This window comes from Equus asinus, chromosome 23, assembly GCF_041296235.1.
Source record: "Equus asinus isolate D_3611 breed Donkey chromosome 23, EquAss-T2T_v2, whole genome shotgun sequence".
Lineage (NCBI taxonomy): Eukaryota > Metazoa > Chordata > Mammalia > Perissodactyla > Equidae > Equus > Equus asinus.
Window position 1 is genome coordinate 35,825,615 of NC_091812.1, and position 27,341 is coordinate 35,852,955.

Consider the following 27,341-nt stretch of genomic DNA (forward strand, 5'->3'; position numbering starts at 1 on the left):
TGGTTATACTAGTTTCAACGTCAGCCAGTTAAGTGTGACGGTGCCTCGTTTCCTCTATCTGTATCATTCTCTTCAATCTTTAGCTGTTGGACAGGTAGAAGATAAATGAAGCTATCTCATTGTTACTTTAATGTGTATTCTTAGGTGATTAATAACATCAAATAATTTCTTCATAGATTTATTGCCCATTTGTATTTCTACTTTTGTTCATATCCTGAGCTTATTTCCCATTAAGGTTTTATATCTTTGTGTAATTTGATTTATAATTTAAAAATCTGATGCACAAGCCTACCTCCCTTCCCATTTTAGTAGAGTATGTTGCCTTGAAATCAGTTCTTAACTTCAGAATTAAGGCAGAGGGAGGGCAGTGTATTCTCCATGCACAGTGCAACTACAATTGCTGCCGTCTGCAAGTGTAAGGAAACCACTCTCCTCTATTCTGATTGTGGAATTACAATTTCTATTAAATTATGGTAACTGTTAGCAAGTGAGGGTAAAGCTACATTAAACTATGTGTGGGGAGCCATTTTCCTCCTAAAAGTGATCTTATATTTTTATGTCATTCATATGAGGAGGAGAGATGTCTTAGAGACCCAGAAATCAGAATTGAGAGAAGGGATCCTAAGTGGGAAACAGGAGAAGTAGATGGCTCTCAAGCACAAAGATGTCAAGTCTATAAGCTGTGGCAGTAAAAAGGTCCTCAGTAGTTGGAGATAAAACAGTGATCAGACCTCAACATGGAGGTTCCCAGGGCCAGCACCAGCTCAGTGGGGAGGATGCTTAGAATAGCTGGAGGCCCACAGGCAAGTGCAAATGTCCTGCCACGAGGGAGGAGCTCTGAGGATGAAATTGGCAACTTGGACTACAGACTGCTAATTGTCTCCCAATATTTTAAATAATTGATCCACCACTTTATGGCTGGGTTTATAGCCATCGATAACAAAGACTATATTCTGCAATTTCCCTACCAGCTATTTGTAGCCATGTGACTAGCTTCTGCTAAAAGGAATATATACAGAAGCGGTAGGCACCCCTTCTGGGAAATGCCCTTAAAGGGAATGAGAATTCCCCTTTCTCTTTTATACTGTCCAGAATGTGGATCTGATGGCTGGACAACATAGTGGACACTGTTGATGCCACGCTCAGCTCCCTTTACTGACCCATCCCCCAACTGTTGAGAGCGTTGGTTGCTAATGGCTCACAGCTGTCCCTTTCTCCAGGGAATTGTCCTCGGGCGATCTTTCTTTGTGGAAGGGGCACAGCAATTTCAGGGTCTCTATTTTGGACTGTGAGGTAGACGCCATGTATAGAGGATAGTAGAACGAGAAGGTAAAAGAATCTTTTTCTCTGAGGACTGTGACTGTCTGCTCTGGAATTTTCACATGTGAAGTGCCTTGGAAGTACTTAGGAAGTTAAGAATAATGATTACAACCTATTGGTTCCACTTGCTTTTGTGAGAAGAAAAAAAAATCATTCCATGCTTGTGCCTGTGATTGCAGGCTCTATTTAGCAGAGAATTTTCCTGAGGGTGTCACCTAATAGATGATTTCAGCAGGCGGAAATTTGGCCATCTGACTAGGCATTCAATACAATGAGTAAGCTTGGGCTTCCATGCTCAGACAGAGTTGGAATCCTGGCTCCCTTGCTTACTCTCTGTGATTTTGACATGTCCCGCTTGTAAAATAGGCCTAGCATTACCTACATCTTAGGATTGTTATTAGGATTCAATATGTAAAATGTATCATATAATGCCTAGTATAGGTGGGTGTAAGTAGAACCATTCTCCATGAGCGTAAGTTCCTTCTCAGCTTTAGGACAGGAAAATAATGAGATATTTGGAAACTTTTCAGAAACCCTTTCTAAACGAGTTCTTTTAGATTGTTCTCAGTAAGGGCATTTCCCAGAAGGGGTGCATTGGATTTGCTGACAGCTTTTCCCATAGATGCTTTTTCATGGAAGGAAAGAAGCTGGAACTAAAATCTGTTATCTTCATGGCTTATGAACCCTAATTAGTTGCTGGAAGAGCATCTGAAGTAGCCAAGCCTTTCTCTTCTTATCTAAGTAGCTGCACAGCCTCCCTATGAAGCCACCCTTCTGAGTCAAAATAAAAATCTACACTAAAATTAAGAGTTGTTGAAGTTTCTAAGCTTGATTGGACACACTGAATCCCAAAGAAGAGGAAACAATGCTTTGGACAAGAAGATGCAAAGAATCCACTGAGCCCACAGGGAGAGGAGAGGGTACAACTGAGGGACAGGCATTAGGGCAGTAAAGGTGGGTGATGTGAGAGTCTGGGTCCCCTGTCTATGAAATTTACTATGGATTTTCTTGAGCCCCGTCCTGAATATATCATTTCCATTAAATGATAAATTCACGTTGTACCTGCTTAACCTTATGACTTGGTCGGTATGACAGTACCCAGCTCATGAAGGCTATCTCTGAGTGTAGAGTCATTTGGTGTCCTGCACAGTAACTGCTTTGCAGATGGAGAGTAGTTCTCTGCTAAAGAAGGCCTTGCTCTGGAGCCTATGGTACCCATGCTGCAACTTTCCTGCTGAGGCTTGCCAGAGATTCCATGGAACATCCTTATCCACCATGGATACCTTTAGCAGCATTGCATCTACTGGGTCACGTGGACTGTGTGTGTGGGCAGTATGTACCATAGGCTGAACCTCCTCTGGGTTCTGGCAACTTTTGAAACTGGCAGCCTTGTAAGTCACCAGACAGAGCCAGCATTCTCAGTGCCTGACCCAAATATCCTTGGTAGTCACTTCTATATAGCAAAAGATATTTACTGTGAATACCCATGATTCTCTGTATGAGGCATTTTAGCAACCAAAGGGGTGTTCATAGTCCATGCACAGGGAAAACCAGAAATGCCAGAGAATTAATGCCCCTAGAAGTAGCCCTCAAGCTGTTGCACATGGGTTCACCACTTGTTTGGGATAATTCTGAGGTGCACACTACAGGATCTCCCAGAATTCCTCAGTAGGACTGAGCCTCAGATGTCCATGATGGTAATCTTCTTGATAACATATCCTTTAAAGGGATCCTTCCCTTTCCTGTCTCACTTCTTCCTTAGGATCCCCTTTCAAATAAACTACTGGTACTCATATCCTTATCTCAGCGTCTGCTGCCGGGGAACCCAATCTAAGACATCTGATAAATGGGTAAAATCAATAGTCCCACGTGCAGTAAAAGCTGCTTCCAAAATCTAAAGAGACTTGGAAAGCACTGTGCCCCTCTCTTACAGGTATAATGGGCCAGCTATAATGACTAGCCCACAACAGCTACCTCTTAACCTTAGAAGAGACATCCTGGGATACCCCAGACCACTGTATCTCTGAAAAACTTCACTGATAGGGCAGCTCTTCAAGACTCCGAGCTTCTGGCATACAGGTGATTACTAGGGCATCTTGCTCACTTGGTCCAACTAGCATGTTGTCATTCATATAGCAGACCAGCATAAAGTTCAGTGGAATGTCAAGAAGATCAAGGTTCCTACAGACTATATTTTGATGGAGAACAGGAGAGTTAACACAGCTCTGAAACAAGACAGTGAATGTGTACTGCTGTCCCTGTCATGTGAAGCTAAGCTGCCTTTGATTTTCCCTAGTGTTATGAATTGAGTGGAATACATTGGCCACATTGATAGCTGCATACCCAGTGCCAGAAACTGTGTTGATCTCACTAGTGAAAATAGCCCACCTGCCAGAGCAGCTGCGATTGGGACAACTTCCTGGATAAGTTGATGGTAATTCCCCATCATCTGCCACAGTTAACCTAGTTTGTTCAGGAGTCAGACAGTTGAGTTGAACAGGGATACAGTTGAACTGTATCCTTTAAGTCTTTGTGGTGGTGAGGTATTGCTTCTCATTTTATTATCTTGGTTGGACAGGTTGCCTGAGTAGTTTCATGTGCTTCTGCTTGAATTTTCCTTTCATGATGGCTGTTACTCCACATGTAAGGAAACAAATTGAATATTATGACAGCTGCTAAATATTTATACTCCAATTATACACTCAGGGCTTGGGGAAGTATGCCATTGTACTGAATGTGAGATAAAGTTAGGATATATAGTAATTTAACACTTGACCTCCAAAGCCAGCTATTCTAATTAGGTCTTCCACGATTACTGTTAGCTCAGACTCTGTATTTATTCGTCTTCAAAAAGTCCAAGTGATCCCTTTCCCCAGGACACAGTTAGCATGGCAAATACCTGCCAATCCCCTGGGGGAAATATCAGAGGAATATTGACCACTATGCCTGTGGTTGTATCGCAAGATCCTTCCCCAAGAGGACCCCATCTTCCCTCCGGTCAGTGGGCTCTGGGCCGGTAAACTGGACTAGATCTGAGTAAGGGACTTTTATTTTCCATTGGTATGGCTGACGTCAGTCTTCTGCTCTCAGTTCTCTCTCTGTATTTTTTAATCCTACAAGTTAAGAAACACTATAGTAGCAATGTATCTCAATAAGCTTTCACTTGGTTAAATGACTATTATTTGGGTTTGCAGTCAAATGCAAATTATGAACATCAAAGCAATATTCAAACTTGACAATGAGGGTGATTTTATACCTATAAATGTATAGTCTGCAATACATATATAACAACTGGGAATTTTTATGTATGGAATAATGTAGGCTAAAATTAATTGAAGAAAAAAGTTGGAAACATGAGAAACTGGTAAGATCATGGTTAGTCCTTTAACATATCTTTATCTGACAGATCAAATAGCAACAAATAAATAAGTTTAGGGAAGATTTTAATAATAAAATGAAATAATAGGACTATATTAAATATTCAAACCTAAAGAAAGAAAATGCATTTACTTTTTAAGCATATGTTAAGCATACTAGGCCAGTGAGGATCTTTCTTAATGTCAAAAATATTTGTATATCCCTTGACTGTGAAATTTGTAATACTGCCAATCTCCTATGAGTTCAAGTTTATGGGTGGCTGTGGTTGTAAAATGACAAAGCCAGGGTAGACATCCAGTGGGCAAGGAAAATGGTGGATGGGTTTTTTGGAAGGCTGATTAGATTGAGTCTGGAAAATGGGAACACATTTTGTCTTTCTTTTCTCTCCTTAGCCCTCCCATGCCATCTCCTGATGAACAAGGGGATTAATAAAAAGAAAAAATTCACTGAAATCTCTTATCAGCTACAGGATAATTATAGGTGTGGTCCTTTTCAATGATTTAACCTTCAAGTTGAAAGCTGATTCTTTGAGCTGGTGACATTAGCCCCCCAGGTGTGGTACATCTAGGAGCAGAAGGATTATATCTTGTTTGGTTAAATTACTTGGCAGATGGAAAGCAGTTAGAAATGTTCCTGGCACATAGGAACTGCCCAGTAAAGGATAGTTATTATTATTCATCAGTGCCATCCCTTCCTGCTCCCAAAGCCCCTTCATCCTCAGTATCTGGCTCAAGTCTCTTCCTCCAGGACACTTCTCTGGATACTCCAGCCCAATTTCTCTATAGTATCTGCCATGCATTTCATCATTTTTCTGTCTTATAATTGTTTCCTGGTCCTCATACTATCCCTTGTGCTATACTGTAAGCACTTGAAGGTATAGTCCTAAGTCTTTATAAACCGTGTAGCTTGGAGCAGGTAGTATAGCATCACAATTCAGTGTATGGTGCTATTGGAGACTGCGTGGATTCAAATCCTGGTTCTTCCACTAACTAGTTGTGTGATATGGGGCGAGTTATTAATATCTCAAAGCCATTAATATATTTGTGTATATACCTTTTTCTTTTTTGAGTTGTTTTCTTCCCAGCAATGGGATTACTGGGTCAGAAGATACTGCTTCGAGTTGTGTGACTTAGCAAGTCTATGCCTCAGTTTCCTCACACGTAATATGGGGATAATAGATTCTCTCATAGTGTGGCTCTGACAATTAACAGATACAACACATAGTCTTTGGCAAAGAGGCAACACTAAGCGTTAATGAAACTCCCATTGTTTCCGATGGATTGAAATACTTGTGCTAATATTTCCTTTTGCTCAGATGCTCTCCTGATCCAAAGATAGGGAGGAAGTTTGACAAAGGAAAGCAAATGAAATTATTCACTTAAGCGAGGCTTTTGTATTATCTAAGGTTTGCAATGTTGCATACTTTCCTGACTGTCCATATCCATGACTCATTGAAAGAGAGCTGAATTTGGTATGGCGGCAGCTTTTCACAAGATCTACTTAAAACATGAACTATAAAAGTTGTTTTGGTTATCGGGAGGGGTAAAAGGCAAGGAGTAAAAAACTATTAGATAGAAAATCCTAAGTCTTTCTCTGTTGCGTAATAAGACCAACTTTCTCTTGCCTGTATAAACAATTTACTTTTAGAACAGAACTTACGGAATGTAGACCTGGGATGGGAAGGCAAGATTCAATTTGCGGGGTCATGCTTGGTGAGGAAAGTGTTCCCAGAAATAATATTTGAAGAAGGATTACATTCTGAGCCCTGGTCAATTTCTTACCTCCTGGCAAAATAAATTATGATGCTGGGCAGGTTTCAAGCCCCCCCACGTGCCAGAGTTGATATCCGATGAGGTTCTATTCAGGGCCTCTTACACATTTTAAATGGCTGCCAACACATTTGCCTTTTCACGACATCTCTGCTAAGCCCTAGAGCTTGTGGCTGGATGTGCTGCACAAGCTGCAGAAGGGAGTGGATTTTGACAACTTGGTGGGTCTACAGACTCAACAGAGCCTGAGATCAGCTGGCCAAGAAAAGAGAGACACAGTCTCCTGGTGGGACACTTAGAAACGATTTGGATTTCCCTTATGGGGATGAGAAAAAGAGTGCTCTTTTCCTGCTCTGAAAAGGGTAAAGGAATATAGTCAAACCGTTTTGGCGGAGGACTTGAAATAAACTTTTATATGTGTGTGTGTGTCATTATATATAATATACATATATTGTACAATATACATATATAATTACACACATGTGTGTGTAAATATGGGAGTGTGTCTGTATGTATCCTCTGAATACACTCATACACACACAAACATAGACACACACATTCACTCCCATGTATTTTTTCTCCTCTGTGTTTTCTCATGTGAAAAAGAAAAAAGACTGAGTTTAGATTAAAAAATTATTTGGTAGCATTTATTTTTACATACCGAACTCTGAATCTGAAGCTACCAAATACAATTACAAGCCTGATTAATTCACATTATTGATTTAACCATCTGAAAGTACTGAATGTCCAGTGTTCACTGTGTCACAAACACTAATCTGGTCTGTTGTCAACACTTTTTACAAGGAGATTCAAGTCAAATCAGGGTAGAAAGACTAGATCACATTGTACAACAACGTATATATAACTGAATCATTAGAGGAAGAGGAAATAGTTTTTCAAATAGATGAGCGAAAGAAATGCGTACAGTATACCCAATGACACCAAAACAAAATCACCAAGACGATACTGCTTCACTCGGTGGATTTGGTCTTGGCAGACAAGGCAGATTTATGGTTAGTAATTTGTGTCCTTCAGAATTGAGAGGCAGGAGGCAGATGAAAATATGACACATTCAGCAAAAGCTCTCTACAGCCAACTGTTGGACAGAAACCCAAGTTTCCTGAAAACTCATGGAAAAGCCATTCAGAGCCCAAACTCCTGGACCCTTACTATGATTGTGGAGAAAATAACTTTTAAAACCTGATATGTTCACTTATGCACAAAGGTATATTTTTACAGTGTTGCGAAAAAGGTAAATTAGGAATATTCTTATATTCCAAATGACCTGGTATTATTTTATTTTGCCATAAATTGCATGTATCCCAATGTCATTGAAATCCTACCAGGGTTTGAAGTTATAACCGCAGCTAATGTATTTGAAAAAATAAAAAGCTTTTTGTCAGTATGGTTTCTGCTTCAAACTGTGCAAGACACACTTATTCTCCACGAGAGAAGGACTTTTTTTTTTAAACAAAAATCTTAAAAGACTAAGCAGGAAATAACACACACTCACAAAGACATTTTAGCCAAAAAGGAATAATTGAATGCAAGTGAGAAAAGGGATTTATTTTAAATTAAAGAATTTTGACAGGCCAGCTAAAGGACAAAGGGCTGCATTCTATATTCCCTATTTTTCCCAGGGGTTCCAGACTCTCATAGACTTCAGTGGGAGGGCTACGCACAGGAGGGGGGCCTAGAGCTGAAGAAATGTGGATCAAAGCAATCAGTTGAAAACATCTCAATCTGCCTTCGATAGGCCAGCTGTTCAGAAAGTTCTATGGCCTTCCACAGTGATGTCTGCCCTTTCTGAAGTGGCAGTTGCAGGACAGTTAAAACCTCAGCCTGAATGACTGGGTCTGGTTTAAAACACTTCGTTAGGTTTTTTCTGTATTTACACCACAGTTTGGTGGGGTCTGAATGGGTTGAACAGTGATGATGGACTTTTGGTTGATGGAAAAGAGGGGAGCAACATAAAAATGACTATTTATTGGCTCAATAGCATAAAGAAGGTGCTTACTGGGGACAAAGTTTGGCCTTGGGCTCTCTGTGCTTGCAAAGTGAGCCAGAGAATGGGTGTCAAGCTGATGAAAGAATGTAAGCTTTGGGACCCATCAGATCTAGGTTTGAATTCAGCTTTGCCAATTCACAGCAAGATGATCTTAGACAAACCTCCTGCTCTCACTGGGGCTCAATTTTCTCACTTAAAGTGGGACTGATAATACATACCCTAGGAAGCTGGAGTGAGGATTAAGTGATAGAAAGTGGACTTGAGAGGGAAAAGCAAAGTGTGTGTGCCTTAGTAATCAGTAAATTAAATATACATCAGTTTTTCTTAAGAGCTCAGTTTCTAAGACTTCATAATTAGGTTCACGTTCTAGCTCCACCACTTCTTCAGCTGTATGGTTCTTTAATCTCTCTGAACCTCGTTTGGCTCATTAGCAAAATGCAGATGCTAATAGGTCCTACCTCAAAGGTTTGCTGACAACAGTAAAGAAACAAATAGATAACATTAAAAACAAATAAAATAAAGCATTTAATACAGATTTTGGAATGTAGTAAGCTCTCAGAAAAACTTATATTATTATGCCCCAGTTCTCTGCTAGACTGCTTGGCTATTTTTCTAAACCAGTTCCCAACTCTTCTCTGGAACCTGAATCTTTCTTTTTCACTGCATCCGCTTTTCCAGACCTGATAAAGAGAGAGGCTCCCTGCTAGGATATGCATTGTGGGGCAGCCGCTTGGCCCACCTGCAGCATTTGAAAACAACAGAAGCGTCTACTCTGAAATTGAGTGCAACATCACCATGCTCCTCACTCCACTAGCCAACCCCTTCCCACTGGGCCATTCTGGTTTTGTTTCCTGTGGGATAATAGAAATGACAGTTTTGAAATTAAATTGACTGGATAATATTTTCTGATTTTGATATGCTCATGTAGAAAACTATATACAGAATGATTATATGTTCTGTATATTCCAAATTCTCCAGAGTGACCATGTATCTTCTTTACTAATAAGGAATATTACAAAATACAAATATAAACTCAGAACAAGCCTTTCCTTATTCTCTGCTTCCTCCCCACCAAAGAGCTCAAAATTAATGCACATGTAAGATGAAAGATTTGTTGTGTGATTCATTGAATAAGATAAACATATAGATGCTCTGCATAGAAGGTAGATACCAAGACTGTAGCACCTGCACCAACCCCTCGAGTCTGGCTAAGTCCTTTCAGGAAATGGTGTATTTGTATTTTTCAAGAGAGGTAATGATGGCAAAACAACTTTGAGAGAGTTTTTCGTTGTTCCATTTCTTATGGTATCTGTAAGTCCCAAAGTTTCTTGAGCGTGGTTTGGGGCAGGCAGATTAAGTCAACTTCTTGTGCCCCCAGGGTGGTATTGTGGAATTTATGCTGGACTTTTTGGAAGACAGCTTGAGTTCTATCAAGTTCTGTTACTTAATAACCATGAAAGCTTGAATAAACCTCTGAATTTCTTTGGGATGCAGTGTCCTTGTCTGTAAATTGAGGATAGTCACTAATATCTGTCTTTCCAAACACATGAGCTGGTTGTGAGATTCAATTGAGAAAAGCATTTGTGGGACCAGGCTACGCAATGATGAGACATTATTAGGTCACATATACAGGATGTATTTTCTGAGCCAGTGGCTGTTTATCATCATTATGTGAGCATCATGTATAAATAACCCCTGTGTACATACAGCATATGACCGTAATGAATCAATGGTTTGTAATTCTTAGATATACCTGCATAGACTTTTATGCATTGTTCGGGATCTAGCAGCATTAAATGGCCTACACAAATGAAAGTTATCTTACTTTTATCACTGGGAAAGTTTCCAGGACATTATCAACACATGCTAAAGTTTCCTACATAGAATGTAATGCTGAAACCTCTGCTACCTTACACTTGGGCTCACAACTTCCATATGATTTGCCTCTCACTTATAAAAAAGCCACAGACCTTGTCAGCCAAATTCCAAAGTGACATTCAGCAGTGGATATTTGGATTCAGTTTTGGTTTTGCTTTCAAACTGTCACAAAAAACTACAAAAAGGCTGAACACATGTATCCCCCGCTCCCCAATTTTTTTTCTTTCTCTAGAGCGGGACTAACATGTTCATTTCAAAACCACTAACACACGCATTCACATACACACCTTCAGCAGGATTCTTAAGATATTGCTTCCCACATGTTGATCATAGATCAATTTAACTATACAGCTCTGCCCTTGGTTATCATCCCTCCTGAAACCATGTGGAATACTCATCTTCTCTAATCCTGGTCGATAGTATTTCCAAAATACTTTACAAGCCCAGGGTAACTGCCTCTAATGCCTTGCAGCAGCTGAGCTGGTAGCACACATGATATCTTAAATGTAACAATCAAAGGAGCACACAGGATCTTGGTATTTCCGCTGCCTTGCAGATGTGCTGTGTCCAGGTCCAAAATCTGTAATGTCAATTTTAGACAAAAGAAGCTTAAAACAAAGTCCAGTCTCCCTGCTTTGTGTCAACAACTGAGCTCGGGTGAGAGAATGCTCCCCGATAGACAGACTGCATGTATTGTATATCAGTTATCCGACCCCTACAGTAATTTTTTTTGGGGGGTGTGTGTCCATAAGCAACCTCGCTCAAGATTTATGTAATGGAGGGCATTGTTTTATTAATCTACACCATGTGGAACTCTCCAGGTGCTAAGCTTTGATCTTCCTGCCCTCTGGTGCATTGAGTTTTCCAGTTCTCATTGGCAATGATATTTGTGATTTAGAGCCCTCTCTTTCTTACCACAGAGGGGAAACGAAAAGGGTTCAGATAACTCCACGTTGAACTGGAGACCTTTGACTTCTTGCCTTGTTTGCTCTCAATTTGGTATAATATTCGCTCTGATTCTGTTGAGGAGAATTTGATCAGTACTCCAAGGAGTAAAAGAATATCTTTCTGAAACATTTTATGGCACATTAGATTACTGCTGGAAATGCCAGACTTGGCTGACTGGGGAAGCTCGGCCTTCGTTGAAGTGGTATGGGAGGTGGAAAGTAAATGGCAATTTTCTGTTTATCCCCACTAATGAGAAAAGGGAAAAAAAAGAATGGAGGGGATCAAGAGCAATACAGACATTCAGAAATCCAAGTCTACCATGACCCTAATAGTGTTAAGAACAAAAGGATAAAATTTTTCTAATAAAAAAGTATAATAATGAAGCAACCAGATTTATTGTAGTTCAGGAACTATGGTGTTATGTTGGAGGAAAATGTAAAGAAATATGAAGCAGGTTAAAGGCAATATAATATATACTCATCAAGGCTACAGACCCTGGCATCAGACTGCCAGCTCCAAACCCCGTTTCTGCTACTTACTAATGTCAGGTTCCCCACCTGGAAAATGGGGATAACCAAAGTGTCTACGTTGCAGGTTACTGAGAAGATTAAATGAGCATTTAGAATAGGGCTTGTATGTTCCAAGTGCTAAGTGTTTGCTAATACCTCACCCAAGTCCTTTGGCTACAATACTTCTGATTTGCAACATGAATTACTTCTTCTTATCCTCACTTCTCTTATTAAATAGGGTAATCATTGAATTTCTGGGCTGGTACAGATCAAGGCTGAGTTCCTACCAGGTATGTAAACAGCAGCCCTTTGTTGGGGAAAAGAATAGATTTCAACTACATAGATTCGTTCAAGAGCACTATTACCACAGGAAGAAATTAGGAAAGTTGTTCCAGGATCATGAAATCCTTATGGCTCTGCAAGGCCATCCCTACCTTCTCTCTAGCAGATAAGAGGGATGCCCTCGGTCTCAAACCCCTCCATCCACAGGAGAATACAAAAGGGGTGCTCTTGCTTCTATTACCACAGGTTCCTTTTGCCTCTTCCTAAGCTTCATATAAACAGGATCATACACTAGATGCTCTTCTGTGTCTGGCTTTTTCATCTAGTAACAAATCTAAGATTCATGTGTGTTTTTGCAAATACCAGTTCCTTCTTTTTATGGCTGTGCAGAATTTCATTGTATGAATATATCGCAATTTATTTACTCATTCTACTGTTGACACTTTTTAGTTTTGGATACTAGAAATAAAACAAACACCACTTTTAAAAAGACATTTAATAGTATCCTCCAACAATTTAATTTTGTAGTGACGTATACAGTAACTTTTCTTTGCGCTCACACTCAAGTTGAATTCAGGAAGCCTTTATGTTCTCTCTCTTTTTTTATCTTTACTGTCTAAATCAGGCTGTCTTTTAAAGAAAGGTTTAATTTTTATTACCTGGGTCAGTGCCAACCACTTTCATTAATAATGATAGCCCGCTGAACAGTAACGGATAATTATCAGATGAGATTCATCATGTTTTGCAAAACCATTGAGTGCTTCCACGACTCATTTGGTCTAGCTCAAAAGAAAGATGAAAAACGCCAAGACAATGAAAGATTCGTGTTTCTAAACTAGTGTATATAGTACCATAAATGTTTTTCTAATGAAGGCTTCTGCATCCGTATTCATTTTGAGGAGATGAATGTGGGGTACTTTGAAGCCAGTTCAGTTGCAGACACAGGTGTTCTAGGATTCCATTTCTTGCTCATATAACATTAGGCAGAAGTTAAGAGGCACCTCACCCCAGAAGTATACAAGAGAGAGCATGCCTTACTCTCCAACAGCCTGAGCCTGTCCTGTGCGCCTCATCAGCAGTCAGTGCTGGAGACACACAGCAGGAGGGTAACGCAGCTGGAAATAAATGGATTGGGTAGGGCGGCTAAAGGTTAGGATCTAGCAGCCCCATTTTCCCCTTCAGGATGCACAGAAATGGAGAAACAGTCTCACAAGATTTTGTCAGTGGCCAAAGAGAGGAAAGGAAGGCAGAGGAGAGTGCCAGAAAGTTCTGATGCCTTTTCTTTAGAAAAACATACATCCTGGGAGTGCATTAAATTAGACTGGCTTGTTCGTTAGGCCCAGGAAGAGGGTTTTCTATGTGCCTGGGACTTTCAGGGCTAAAACTGGGAAAATCCTGGGCACACCAGGGACTTGGAATAATGAAACAGATTTAACAGATCTCTCACAGTTCCAGATCTTTTGCACTGTAAGGGATCATCTAACCTAGTGATTTTAAAGTTTCTTTAGCAGAAGACCAGCCTCCCTTCTCTTGAAGGCGGAATCTTAGGCATCGTTTTAGAAACTCAGACTGATGATACAAGCTGCCCTGTTCAGAGCAGGGTGGGTGTGTGGATGGTCAGGGAAGTCTCCGTCTAGCCTAACCACCCCGCTTTATAGACAGAGAAACTGAGGCCAGGAGACATCAGGGACTTGAGCACTACATCCAGTTTATGACAGGCCTGGGACCAAATCTCCAGTCCTTTGTCTTTTGAGTTGTTCTTGGCCCATTACTATTGTCTCTCAAAGTGTGAGGAGGGCACCCTCGAATCAGAATCACTCTGGGTGCTTGTTAAAAATACCCACCAGGGGACCCCATCCCAGGCCTATTGTTTTAGAATATATCAGAGGGGGGCTTAGGGATGTGCATTGTAATAAATTCCCAGGTAATTCTTATGAACATGTGGCTGCTTAAGTCCCCCCACGCCCGCACTTTACTCCAGGATTTCTACCTAAGAGATGCCACTTGCTCCTGCAACCTCTCAATCATCTCATTTGTCATTTGGGCATTTGAGTTTACTACAGGTTATTGAACAGGATCATAAAAACTGCCCCCAAATCTTGGGGAACAGGCAGGCTATAAAACCACAGCTCCTTCTGCTCACACTTGTGTGTGTCACAGCCGGATGAGCTGGATTCTTGCTGCCAGGCTCTCATCTGTCAGCTGAGAGCAGTATCTTACCTGTGCTGGCCTGGGCCAGCTGCAGGATTCACTCTCTTGCATCATAAAGCATTTCCTCTGGCACTGGGGTAGAAATATTCTTTTCCTTGGACAGAGATAGATGAGTCTTCCTGAGACCCTGTTGAGAAGCTCTGCCCTTTTGACCTGGGGCTTCCATTCCTCCTGTGTTGACCCCAGTGGGTCCTATGATCACTCCAAGGGCCTGAACCAGCGTGGCGTGGCTTATATGACTTTCTTAATTTTTTCCTTTCACTGTCCCTCTCTCAGAAACATCTTTTCCTTTTGTATCCTACAGTTGGATTTGGCTTTGGCTTTGAGAAAGTCGAGGGGAGTAGAGATCCAAATAAGGATGTCTTGCCAGCTCTTCATATCTTCCTATGAAAAGATCCTACTGTTATGATTCTGGGGTGCCTAATGTAAGTACTAATAAATAGCAACTCCCATGCTGAATTTTTCTACACTTTTCTCTTGAGTTAAAAAGTCTTAATTTTTTTTTTCACCATGAAAATTGTTCATAGCTTTATTCCATATATTGGATTTGCTTTAGTTTCTTTCTGGGTGACTCAAATAATACTTTCTTCCACCCTTACCCCAAAACCCTTCCTCACACTCTCAGCCCAGTAAATAAAACCAAACCAAACCGGCGTGGACTTTCAGAGCTCCAGAAGCTGGCTGAGAATCACTATCGTTGGAGCAGCAGTGTTCTGCTCCTTTCCTGGAGGTCAGAAGATCTCCGTGCTTGTTTCAAAGCTGAACAGGGCCCCATTCTCATCTTTTATACCACAGTTCTACTCTTTAAGCACTGGCCGTGGACTACTGCTCAGACAGGGCTTACTATGGCCAGGTGGATCTATATTGGCTTTGGGTGGCCTGCTAAGGGCAGGATTGCCCTTCCCTGAGGTTCTTGAAGACCTTCAGAATTAGTGGTAGCAGATTGGGCCAAATTCTGTTCAACTGAATGTGTCTGCATGCAGCCTAGCTGCAGACTTCTGAAACCCCATGTTTCTAGATTCTTTAGCTTGTCCAGTAGAATGGAAGAAAACACCTTTGTGTCCCCTTCCTGATGAGGGATGTGCAGTCTCAGGTAAGATCCAGAGCGCTGTGTGGCACAGCTGCTGGTCCTCGTTGCTGCAGCAGGTGTGAGGTTCCTCCAAGTAGAGGAGGGAGGGGAGGAAAGGGGAAGAGAGAGAACATGTTTCATGTTGACGAGGGTGTAGGGGCATTTGGCTGGAATACTGGCCGTGCAAGGACCTTGTCAACACATGGAGGACAGGAGTCCACCTAAAAAGGGGGAGCAGCACGCTGTTGCAGAGGGGCGACTATAGACACTGGCAGACTCACCATTCCTCCCCTTACTGGTGGAATTCTTCCTGGCCTGCTGAGCAAGCCCAGCTCCTTCATACTGTCTGTCAGTCTCTCTCTAAAGCTACCGTCTCCCCTGACTGTACCAACCCACCCTCTGGGAACCTGTTCCCCAAGCTACACCCGCCTGTGGCTTGTGGCATGGCCAATTAGTCAGCTTTTGCTGCTTACTGAACAAACTACCCCAAAGGAATGCTTCTGGGGCGAAGCCCTGAGACTCTGGAAATCAGAAACCATTTTGTTACAGTTTCATTAAAGATGGCCGCTTCGGGTGGAACAACATCCAAAGAGGTGCCACTTGTAGTGATTTAAAAGCTAGGATACACCTTGGAGAGGTTGGGATATGCCCTTGAATGAAAAGCTTTGGGTAAAAAAATTGGAATATGGAAGTACAGGAGAAGTAGTAAAAAGTCTCGGGAAGCTATCAATGATAGGAGAGTGCAAACATAGGTCAACGAATGCTTCCATGAATGCCACGGCAACCTGGAGAAGGTATTTTCTAGAGAACTTTGCTGTACATATTTGGCGTACTGCTGTGAGTGTCCACAGGCATGAGTGGAAGGAGCCCTCTGAAAATGGCACATAGATCCTTTCTGTAACCATCAGGAAGCTGGGATCCTAGAGAGGGGACCCAAATAGGAGAACCAAGAGAATAGGGTCGGGATATGGAATGAACACTTACCTTGCTAATTAGACCAAGTGTTAAAATGATGTTATTGATTATGACCCCACACCATAGGGTAAAGAAACCATAAACCAGGCTTATCCACCATTCAGGAAAGCCCTGTCTGGGCCACCAGCAGCCGTGGCTCTAAGATCTAATCTGGGAGGTCAGGGACTGTGGGTTTTTACCACTCCTGTATTCCCAGTGCCCAGCTCATTGCTTGGCATGCAGTAGGTGCTCAATAAGTATTTGTTGCTTTGAATGAGAAGGGTCTGAAGGAACTGGTGAGAGGTATAAGATATTTTGTGTTTTGGATGGAAGTGGGGGTCAGCTCCCAAAAGTGAAATGAAGTATGACCTCTGTCCAGGCTGGTTGGTTTGCCTGAAGTATTTGGAGAACAGAGGAGGATATCCCACATACTGCTCTGAATTTTTAGCACTTAGGAGTAAGGGTCTCTGGGAATAGGGCACAGAAAAATTGCCAGAGTGCCTTAGTTTAAAACTGGCTATTTCCCTATCACCTTGAAGGACTTCTTGGCTTGGGATGGGAAACTTAGCAATGAACTTAAATTGTTTATTGGAGGAATCATAGTGGAGATCTTAGTCTGAGGCTACATTATGCCCATCTTCAGTTTTTCTGGGTCTGTCTGGTAGGTGGATGGGGTGGACTCCTCCGAAATCTATTTACATAGATCTATAGAAATAGTTCTCTATAGATCCTCTGGAGAAGAGAGTCAGGCAGATAAGTTGTCCAGAACTAAACCCTTAGGCATCTGAGAAGAGAGAAGGTTTTCCCTGAGGTTTTTCTTCTTTTTAGATTCATCTGAGTCCTAAATAGGAAGAATTGTTTAATCTGACGCTTTATAATATATTGGGGCTGCAAGTCTTTCTGCTTTGGGATTGACATGGAAAATGTGTCCTCAAAGGGAAAGTCATAGGCATTCTTCCTGTTTCTTCTCAGGACACAAGGAGGCTTGAGCTGCCTTGAGGAGTCGAGCACATCAGTACCAGCAGTGTCTGATCAAGATGATGGTACCTTTCAGACACTGGTGGATTGTGGGGAAGAGGAAGTGGTGCCTGGAAAAACTGGCTGAAATTTGGCAGAAACTAAGAGTCCTGGGGAAGAGGCAGCTATGCCTGGTAGAAGCCATAGTATCTTGGAGGGAGAAGGCAACAATGATGTATAGTGGGTGGTGGTGCCCTGTAGAACTCCCCAAGAAGTGTCTTGATGGGTCTTTGTGGGAAGTCCTGGCTTTAGCAGTAGATACCACCGAAGGACAGAGGAAGAGAGAAGGAAATGGCAGATGCCATGTAGCAGCTGACAAGGCTTATTTATGATCAGATATATGATACTGAGGACTCCCAGAAATAACCAGGAGTGGGCAAGGGTTATCTGCAGTGAGTTCCAGTTACTGAACGTGCAGGTGGAAGGTGAGCCAGCAAAGTAATGATTATTAATGTAAATTTGTTTCCTGTTGAAATGCTAGTTTGATATTTCCTGGAACATCTAGGTCATAGGAACTTTGCTATTGGCTTCAGCCCTTCTCACATGCCATCTGAATATTCTACCACTTTGGCCTCTGGACCTAGAAGCCTCTTTTCTGAACTCATCTTCTCTGAAAGCAAATAGGCCATCAAGTCCTAAATCCATGTCTGCTGGGATAGACCATTGACCACACAGAATGGAGGTTAAAAGTGTGGGGTCTGATGTCAAACACCTGGAATCCATTCCCAGCTCCCTGTTGATTAGTGGTGTGACCCTGGCACATTATATAATCTTCCAGAGTTTTAATTTCCTCAGTTGAGGACAATAATAGTATCACTGTCATATTTTGTTTTTTGTGAAAATTACATGAAAAATTACACAGAGAACTTAGAACAGTCCCTGTCATCCAGTAGCTGCACCATTCATATATTCGTTTATTAATTTTTTCAACAAATATTTGTTGATCACCCTCTGTGTGCCAGATCTTGGTGAAATAAGAAGGTGGGTCTTCATTAGAGAGTGAGGAGAGATGGAGGTGTCAGAAGTTTGAGGAGAGAAAAAAGGGTGTGAATAGTCACTACAGAGAGTGGGAGAGAGTATTGATCAGGAAAACCTAGAGGATTCCTGGACAGCTCTGAGGGACTTGAGAGTCCCTCCTTAAAAGGTTGAGAAATGAGCAATTTCTTAACAGGGCACTGTGGCTTTTGAACTTTGCTTTTTAAAAAGCTGCTTTAAAACCACTTCTTCAAAGAAATCTGGATTGAGTGGAAGCCCCCAATATAGTGAAGATTAAAGGGAGGTTGCTCTAGTTGAGGTGGGTGGGGGAGCTGTCACCTCCTCCAAATGTGAACCCACTCGTGTCCCCTGTGAATGTCTTTCAGATTCCTTAGTAGAATCTCTAGAGATGTGGGGAACTCAATCCAGAAACTTTTGTTAAGGAGCTCTGTTGCACAGCAAAGGTTTAGTTATCGAAGCATATGAGGAACTCTAGATCTAGCACCATATTTGACATGCAGATTGGTGAACTGCCCAGTCTTCCATGCACTTGTGTCTGAGTTTTATGGAAGTGGCAAAAGACAAAGAAAAAATAAGAATCATTTGATATCCAAAGTTTTATGACACTGCAGTTTTATAATCAGCATTACTTTAATGCCTGTATCAGTTATTTATTGCCACATAATGCTGCGTAACAAACTACCCCCAAACTCAGTGGCTAATTCAACAATCATTTATTCTCATGCTCATGGTTCTGCAGGTTGCCGGGGGTCATTCTGCTTCAGGCTGTGGGTCTGCAGGCAATCTGCGATGGCTCTCCTCCTTGTGTTTCATGCTGGGGGCCAGGCTACCCAGAGTAGGTTCTCATGGTGATGACAGAAGCCCAAGAACAAGACCAAAGGCACAAGCACACTTAAAGCATCTGTTCATGTCTTATCTATTAACATCTCATTGTCCAAAGCAAGTCACACAGTCAAGGCAAAAGTCAAAGAGCAGGGAAGTACACTCAGCCCTTCATGAGGTCATGGTAAGGATGTGGGCATATGCTACTACCACAGGGGAGTGCAGAAGTGAGACCAATAATTCACTTCACCACAGTACCCATGTAGCACGGTGTAATTACCAAAGGGGAGAGTGACAGTCTTCTCTCTGCCCAGACTACATTCCCACTTCTGTACATTGAGAATCCAGATCTGCTTTGGCACCTAGAGCCTTCCATGCATCACAGGCAGCACCTGGTGGAGGTGATGGTGATGACCAGCAAGGTTGATGGTGCTTGATAAGGGCAACTGCACAGTGTGTTCTGGAAACTATGGAAAGTGCCTACAAGCAGATTAATGTAGCAGAGGTTCAGCAGGAGGCATTGGTAACAGGAGGTAGAGCAGGAGAGAAAGAAAGGGCCAGACTTTATATGGCTGACGGGATTTGCAAGAACGTGTGAAACATCCCTACAGACTCCTAGAAACAACCAGGAGTGGCTTTGGTGGCTGTACTGCCTGCTGGAGGTTGTTTATTGCCATTAATGCAACACTATATATCCCAATAGGTTGACATGATCTGGGGAAACATGGGTTTCAATAATCAGACATAGAATCTCAGAGTTGAAAAAGAAGTTCAACCCATGTAACACAACCCCTACTCCCTAATATCACAGATAAGTGTCATTCACTGCCTGTTGAAACCCTCCAATGATAGACAACCCTCTCCCCACAGGGCAGCCCATCCTGCTTTAGACACACAACATTGACAAGGACCTTCTGCGTATGTAACATGTGGGACTAGAAAGCATGAAACAAGATATGAGGGAGGCAAAAGTCCAGAATGAAAAGAAGTTTGTGAAAAATTGCCAATTTAGACAAAAAGTTCTTTTTGTTGTGTTCAGAGAGAGAACGAAGGAGATGTCAACAGAAGACAGCAAGAATGGAAATTATTTTTCTCTTCTGCTTTCATGATCTTTGCCAATTTGAAAATTAATTAATGTGGTTAGGAGAGAATAAAACCTGGGAAGTGAAGAATGTCAGAGCACATTTGGCTGCTCCCAAGAGATTGCGTCTATGATGATGTCGGGTAGACAGAGACCTTGGGGGTAAGAGCTGCCAGTGGTTCTAGACAAATTAAATCTGACACTTAGCTAAAGTTTTGACCCTGTTTACACCTTCTGTTTCCCATCTCATGAACTCCCCTCACTGGTAAGGGAGCATATAGATGGGGATAGGTCTGCCACTGAGTAATGTCAACTAAGGAGCACAAATGATATCCTCTTGTTCTGCTCTAATAAGCTCATCCTGAGAGCTGATACAAACTTGATGATGAGTCCAGGGTCAAAGCTTGAAGGTGGTTTATGTAGTTATGAACTTTGCCCTCACTGTTTAACTTTTAGGGACTTGGGAACCAAAGCAGCTCTCAGATTGTTTCAACAACACCACCAAGATCAGCTGTCAAGTCAGGCAGGGGGGAAACTGGTCCGACTGGTTATTTGACTTCTAATGTAGAACCAACCAAAGGAATAACAGCCACCAACAACAAAGTTTAAAGGCTGATTATTTAAACTTTTCAACAAGCTATGTTGACATGTCGCTACAACCTTAATGTGCAAACCGTTTCAAGCAGAGTGAGTTTTAAAAGCTGTAAATTAAAATCACATTTCTTTTGCAACCCCTTGAAACCTTTGAGAAACAAATAAATCGGCCAGATCATCCCCTATGGAGAATCCCAAATTTCTCCCGGAAACTTCAAGCTCAGAAAGAAGTAAAAGCAGAAACTGAAACTGTGATTTTAGACTAGTGATTTACTGCCTGTCCGGGGGTCTGACCCACATTGTTGTTTATTTAATTTCATGATATACTGCCCCCCCTAGATCTTTTCTCCTAAGACCTGGGTTCAAATGCAGTTACCATGCTGGTTAATTGCAGCTGGACTTCTCTGGTATGTCCTATCCCTCCACGTGGGGATCCAGACCACAGCCGGACCCCGATGTGGTCTGGCCAGAGTGCAGTAGAGTGAATGCTTACGGACTGTGATGGCAATAGGCTGGTTCTCAGGAAAGACACAGCCTTGTAAAAGTGGCCCATAGCTGAGGTCTTTTTAAAATCAAAATTAATAACATCAATTTTGATCAGAAATATTTTGCTCTGAAATACCTATTATAAGAAGTAGAGACATAGGGATTTCTCAAAATCAGGATTGAGCCATAATAAGTCCATGCTGAGAAGACTGGGAATGACTATTACCATATTGAAACATGTCGGCTGTTGGTCAATGATAAACTTGGTCAACCTAAATATCTGTGGTTCCAGCTACCTTAAGGGAGACCTGAGGCTGTTTCTGGGATCCAGTTTGCATATGTGCCTTTCTGTTCTTTATGGAAAGATACAAGAAGATTTTGGGATTGTGGCTGCACCCTGAGCCTGAGTGATGCCAAGATGCCATGATGCTCTCCTTTGTACACTGTTCCTGAGAATAGGCAACTCACCCCCGTGGTCAAAGGAGAGGTAGAGGGCCTTCATTCTGCCTCAGTGGTCAGTTAACAATATGATGTTATGGAGTTCACAATTCTTTGAGAGCCGTTCCTTGGGAGAACTAAAAAGCCCTCTAGCTGCTTCTAGTGATTTGGTGGGGATACTGCCCTCTAGAGGAAGGGCTGAGGATAACCATAGCTGTGACATTTCCCGTGGATCAGGAATGGTTTAAGTGGTACCCCATGGCTGGGAATCATTAGAAGGGATGGTGGCTGGTATAGCCACTGAGGCCAGGAACACCACTGGGAACAGAAAAAAGGTAGAACCCAGAAATCTCCATCCTGCTCTTCTATTCCCACTGGAGTCATCATTTTTGTGTGTGTGTGTAAGGAAGATTAGCTCTGAGCTAACATGCACCACCAATCCTCCTCTTTTTGCTGAAATCCACCTTCCTCTATTTTATATGTGGGAAGCCTGCCACAGCATGGCTTGATAAGCAGTGTGTAGGTCTGCGCCTGGGATCCGGGCCTGTAAACTCCTGGGGCCAACAAAGCGGAGTACACAAACTTAATCACTACACCACTGGGCCGGCCCCTGGAGTCATCATTTTGAGAGCAAAGAAGGGTGAATGTTTTGGGGGTTTTGTGGTGGTGCTGGTGGTGAGATAGGCAACGGTGATCAGTGAAAATAGAGTGAAGATGAGTTATGAAATTATGCCAACTAAGAAATTTTAAGGGTTGGGGGCGTGACTCAGACCACTTGCAAATGATCAGAAGTAGCTCATAACCCTCCATTCCCACAAACATCTCAGATTCTCAGAGGGGGAGACTTGGCGGTGGGGGTGGATGGAGGGCTTTAGTGATGCGTGTTTATGAATTATTTCGTTGTAGTACGGGTCACTTTTTTTTCATGTGAAACAGACATGCTACATTTATTCACTTATTAGTTTGGCATCCATTGAGCACCCATTTGTGCCAGGTTGTGTAGATGACAAGGATAAAAATATTGAACTGAAGCCGGCCTTAGTGCCTGACTTGGACAGCACAGAGCCCAGGGAAAGAGGGAGACAGGGTTGCACACCAGTGATCACAACAGAGTATGATCAGGACTATAAGGGAGGGGCTGTGCAAACAGAGTAGTGGGAGCCCCTGACCCCACCAGGGAGAAGAGGCATTTGTGTTGTATTTTGGGGGATGAGTAATAGCCCTCCCAGTTGACATGGTTAAGGAGGCCAAATGCACTGGAATATTGCACAGAAGGAGCAATAATTAGCTCAGTGTGGTCAGAGTACTGGTGCACAGTCGGGGGGAGGTGGGAGGAAGGTTTGAAGAGGTGGGTAGGATTCAGATCAGGAAGGGGCCTGAAGGCCCCTCTACCTCTAAGGAAAGCTTGGGAAGCACTGAAAGGGGTTAAGCAAGGCAGTGGGGATGTGATTGGAACTATTTCTACAGTTATCTCCGAATGTTGATTAAGGTGGATCTGCACAGATGTGGTTCTGTTTTGGGCCTGGAGTGACTCCCCTTTGTCTGGACTGCATTTACCGTGGCAGCCCATGGTACAACTTCAAAGGGAAGTTCCTGATGGTTCAGAGAAATTAGTGCAAGACTGGAGCATTCAGGCAATAAAAAGAGGCAGGACACCCTCATGGGTTGAACCCTGGGTGCTTTTAAGAGCCAGCTCTATCTTCTCATATCCTCGTGGGGATGAGAAAGTGAGTGCAGGAGGAGGGAATGGCAACATATGCCACGCTGGGAATACTGTTCTGACTGTATCAGGTCGCACAGCAGGCTGTTAGGCTGGGGCAGGCCTCAGAGAAAGAAAGAGCTCTGTCTGGCCTAGGCTGTGATATAAACAGTCTTGACTCTTGAGTCATGTGGCTCAGTAGGTTCCATGGTATTAGAGGAATCTGTGGTGGGTAAAGAAGTTGTGGGGAGATGCTGGCCAGCCCCAGGGAGAGAGTCACAGCACAGACACCTAGGATTCTTGAGCAAGGCCGTATCATCTGTAACAGAGAACTATTCACTAATTGAAAAGCAGCAGTTGGCAAGCTGAAACCCCGAAAGAGACTGAGGTCTAATTATGGGACAGCAAGTGATCATGAGGTTAGAACTGTCTGTATGAGCTTGGCAAGTCAGGCTCACTAAGACAGTGACTCAATTTAAGAAGGAAGTGTTCCATTTAGTGTTAGCTTGAATAAGTTCAGAGGGCACGGATAGCTGAATGAATAGATGGTGCAGCTCCCATGTCACCTACCACTTTTGTGCCAATGCCTCCCCTCAATGTACCCCTATGGTTTCTCCATGACCAGCTGATAGAGGAGGAAAAACTCTGAGCTTGGTTCATGAATGGGTTGATGCAGTATTTTGGTGTAAATGAAAAATAGCTGTCGCCCTACCACCCCACCCCAGAGTGGACCTGAGAGGAAATCCTGGTGGAGGGCAGAGCTTCAGGCAGAGAACCGGATCGTCTATTCTGTGTGGAGGGAGAAGTGGTCGAGGTAAACATAGACACAGACTTTCGGGCGTTGGTGAATGGCTTAGCGGGTGGTCAGGGGCCTGGAAAGAGCGTGATTGGAAGACTGGGGACACGGTGGTGTCGGGGAAGTGGGAGAATTCCCCCCACTGCTTTTCCTCAAGGTTCTTATGGCTGGTCAAATCATCAAAGAGGCAGGTTAGCAAGAAAGTCCACCTGTTTAAGTATCCTCAGCTACAGACAAGGAGGACATAGTGATCTGGGACTTCAAAGGGGAGGAAGACAATCTACATAGAGATGGAATGCAAATGTTTGTTAAACAGGTTTTGCTAGGCCCCAAAAATAGGATTGTTGGTGGTTTGTTGGTGTCCTTTTATCACACCTATTTTCCATCATACTATAGCCATCACCCAATATGAGCTCCTTCCTGGAGCAGGCCTTCTATGTTAAAGTCCTTTAGATAGTTTGAGGGGGAAGGTCGGATGCTCTTCCTGAGTCTTTTGAGGCTTCATTGTCTTCAGCTCGAAATAGTCTGCATACCAGAGTGGCACACCTTGGGGCAGCCCACCCTCAACCCCATCAGTGGTCTGAGATAGAAGCATGTGGATGGGCCTGTGGGAGCGGGAACAAAGTGTGAGGAACTTTGTATTGCATAGTGATAGCCACTAGAGAATATCCACTGCAGAAGTATCACTAAATAACCAAGTGGACAGGATGTTAGCTAGCTCTGTCCTACCACTGGCAAATTGGTTACATTGGAAAGTTTCCACCTGGAAAAATCAGCAATTCATCCTGCACAGGATTAGCACATACTCTAGGTGTGGGTTTTCTTTTCCCGCCCACAGGGACTTCATTGGCATGGCTATTTGAGGATTCAAAGTATCTAAAAAACTGACTGGGGGTCCTGAAAAATATCACATTGAATCAGGGGACCCACTTTATGGCAAAGGAGACGTGATGGTGAGCACAGGATCATGGGATCCACTGGTCCTACCGCATGCCCTACCATCTATAAATTGAGGTCTGATATGATGGTGGAATGACCTCATGAAGGCAACAGCTGAAATGCCAACTTGTAGATGATGTCCTGTGGGGCTGGGGTGCTATCCTTCAGGATGTGATATACATCTTGACCTGTGGCCATTGGGTAGAATACGTGGGTCTCGAAACCTGGGGATGGAAATAGGAATGGCCCTGCTCCCTATCACTTTCAGTGATCCACTGGGGCAATTCTTGCTTTCTGTCTCTGCAATTTTAGGTTCTTTGGATCTGTAGATTCTGATTCTCAGAGGGGGATACTTCCACCAGGGTCATAGTAAGAGTCATTCTAAATTTAAAGTTATGGCTCTGAATGGTCAATTTGGATTCCTCATGCCAGGAGAAGAGCAGGCAAAAACAGAAATTAGGGGTAACTGATCATTGTGAGGAGGCAGGACTGCTGCTGTGTCATGGTGGCTGGGAGGAAACCGTTTTGCATTCAGATGATTCCCTGGGCCTTTCATTTTGTGTTCAGTTCTGACTGGAAGTGGGCAATTATAGCAGCCCTGATCTGATAAAGACCTGGTAAGCAGGGGCTCAGAATCTTCAGGGATGAGGTCTGAACCCTCCACTAGTCACATCACTTAGACCAGCAGAAGTGCTAGTTGAGGGTAAAAGGATCTAGAATGGTGGTAGAATGGTGGTAGAGATGAGTTGATGAGTATCAGTTCTGACTCAGGACTAACTGAGCAGCTGAGATTGTCCTTCCTCAAACTAGTCTTCCTCTTATAAGTTTCCCTAGAAATGTTGGCCAATCAGAATCCTGGAGCAGCTGTGTCCAGAAGGATGAACTTAATATGGGAAACACAGGGCTCTGAGCAGTGCAAGAGGCAGACTGCATGAGCTGCTGGTGGTGCCCTGCCTAGATCCTCTTTGCTGGGCCAGTGCACCTATCTCCAGCTGCTTTAAGTGTTGGCTGCTAAGGGCTTACAGCTTCCTTCACATCCAAAGAAACCCCTCAGGAGATGGGAGGTTATGCATCTCTCCTCTCCTGCAGCAGCAACCCACACCAGTACTGCATGCTATGGTAGTAGTAGCTGCTTTTGTCTAGCCCAGATTCACTCTGAGTTGCGGTTTATGCTCAGGGCTGCCAGCAGTATTAGGCTGAAGCTTAACATCAGCTGAAACCACCTCTTTGCTTAGCTTCTTCCCCTGCCCTATTCAGCTATCCTAACTCCCTTATAGCTATCTCCTGAGACTCCACAAGAATCCCTCTTTTCCTCCTGCTTCTAGAGAAGCCAATTGAAGACAGCTGGCCAATAGAAGAGATTTCAAGGGGGCAGGCAGCCCTGTCCTGTGAGCTCAGACAATACCATGCAGGCTTCCAAGATGCCCCTGAGGCAGGTGTGTGTGGATCTCCCTGCAGAACACCTAGTCAGACTTCAAGCCAGGCAGCTCTTAACATTGACTGTGGGATACACTCCTGGCTTCACCAAGCAGTTACCTTTAAAAAATTCAAACCCAGTAGGGTGGGGAAACAGAGCTTTCTTCCTCCACCTGGCATCCTCTGGAATAATGTGACGGCTCCCTGTGGATTCCCTGCTCTTCAGGCGCCCCAGGCTACTCCTGTCAGCTTGAGAACAGGAGGGCAGTGGGTGGACAACACCTGGTGAATAAATTTACACCCTGAAATAATGGTTTCCATGTTGGTTTTTCATAATTAACTAAACAGGCTGGAGTTAAGTTTCATGTGTAAAAACTTGTGAGGAACTCTTGACAAGAGATGAAGGTTGATGAGGGCAGTTAAGGTTTAGAAAAACCTTTTCCTCCTTGGGCTTTGTTCTCTCTGTGTCTTTCTCCCTCCACCCCATGTTCCATCCTCCCTTCATCCTCTTCCCTCTCCCTCTTCCTCTCTCTCTTTGTAAAACCCTCCTTGGTCCTCTTTGGGTTTTCATGTATCCCTACAAACTTCACTTCCCAGCATGTGTGTGAAAAGAAAAATAGTAACATCAACAGATTATGTTGGTGCTTTCGTAATTTGAAAATTACATCTGCAGATGTCTCTCTGATCTTGAAGGAAAAAAATGAAAGGTTTTGCTAAGTCTCTAGCAAAAG